Genomic DNA, 1,589 nt, shown 5'->3' with positions numbered 1-1,589 from the left:
AACAGTCAGTGATCCAGATGTAAAAAAAAAGAAAAGTGAAGAGATGTCACACAACTTGGTAGGGTTAAGAGGGTGCTCTAGACCATCGGGAGAAGAGAACGAAGTTCGGTCACTGTTTGATGTGTACACCGCACGTACAAAAGTATAGCAGAGACACATATATGCTGTATTCTTGGATTGTGCCCACGCGGTAATAGAAGAGCTTGAAGTCCTCTCCTCCACGGAGCCTTCCTTGACTCCCCAGACCACATCAGGTCTTTCTATTTTACATCCTCAAAGGTCCTTATGATATTTAACACAATCATATATTGTGATTGCTTAACAATGGTCTTTCCACTAAACTTTAAAATCCAAAAGTCAGCAATCTAATCCATTTTGTCCCACATGCATTCCTGATAGTTCCAGAGGAAACTGATGTTTCTCCTAACAGTCAACCTCTGTTTTACCAAAGCTGCTTTCTCTTGGGGGATGGCATACCTGTTACAGACATATTCAATGGCTGTGAAGACTGCCATTCACAGACTTCCTTCATAACACCTACTCACAACATTGAAACAGTGTCCCCATTTGGCAGGAAGAAACTAAGGCAGACAGAGGTAAAGCGTATGTCCAAGGTCTTAATATGTGTCTATGTGTCAGAGCGGAAATTTGATCCTAGTAGACTGGCTCCAGCGACTGCCTTCTTAACCATCATCGTAGCTGAAGGAGAAGGGGGGAGGGGAGGAAGGATAAAAACAGGAGATGGAAGATAAGTAAAAGGGATAAAAGAGAAAAGAAAAACAGGTAAAAGGAAGAATGCATGTAAGCCATTTTTAAATGTAATATTAAAATTTTGTGGCATAAAAGAACACCAATCTCCTTGAAACAAAATAAACTCAGATGTGAAAAAACATCAACATTTAGGGCTACGAGACAAAAATTTCTGATATATCAAGTATTGGTGAGGATTTAGTGCAAAAGGAACTCATAAAATTGCTGGTAGGAAGTAACTCAGCCTTTAAACACATACAGAAAATTTACTTTCATATAAATGAAAATCTCACAAAACATTAGGATGTTAAATAAGGAAAGAAAAAATAAGCTCCAGTTACAAGAGACAAGTATTTTGCAGTCACAGAAGTTAATGGACAGAAGTCAGGAAGGAAGTTCAGGACTGAGCAGTGTCAAATATTGCGAAGAGGTCATGAGAAGTCAGTATTTCAAGGAGTTGTGGGGTTGGAGACAAACTTTTGTTTTTCTTTTCAAATCTTATCCTAGCCAATAAGAAGACGTGACAATGTAGGATATGAAATGTCATTTATGGCAAAAATAGAGAAGATCCAGCAACGCAATGTCTAGTAGAGCAGGCAATTAAAAGATGATAGACTGGGAAGAAGGAAAGAATAATTGTGTTCAATAAGGCTGATGTGAAGGAGAATTCGTGATAATGGTTATTTCTTACGGTTACTTAACCTTTTTAACCATTAACATATAATATGATTATAGGTTTGTTTTCTTTCTTTTTAATACACTTTATTAATATTACTGAAAGCGCTTGTCTTTCCTGCCCCACCAACAATCAACAAGTGACTACCTTTGCAAAATAGGTA

The 1,589-nt window shown here is 37.7% G+C and overlaps 1 protein-coding gene across 2 annotated transcripts in view; it reads right to left on the bottom strand.

Annotated features, from left to right (window-relative positions):
* Positions 1 to 1,589, bottom strand: part of SPATA17 (spermatogenesis associated 17) — a 179,400-nt gene that overhangs the window by 167,045 nt on the left and 10,766 nt on the right. The gene's annotated exons all lie outside the window — the stretch shown is intronic.

The sequence above is a fragment of the Suricata suricatta genome, chromosome 3 (genome assembly GCF_006229205.1).
Source record: "Suricata suricatta isolate VVHF042 chromosome 3, meerkat_22Aug2017_6uvM2_HiC, whole genome shotgun sequence".
Lineage (NCBI taxonomy): Eukaryota > Metazoa > Chordata > Mammalia > Carnivora > Herpestidae > Suricata > Suricata suricatta.
This window is presented reverse-complemented; position numbering and strand designations above follow the sequence as displayed.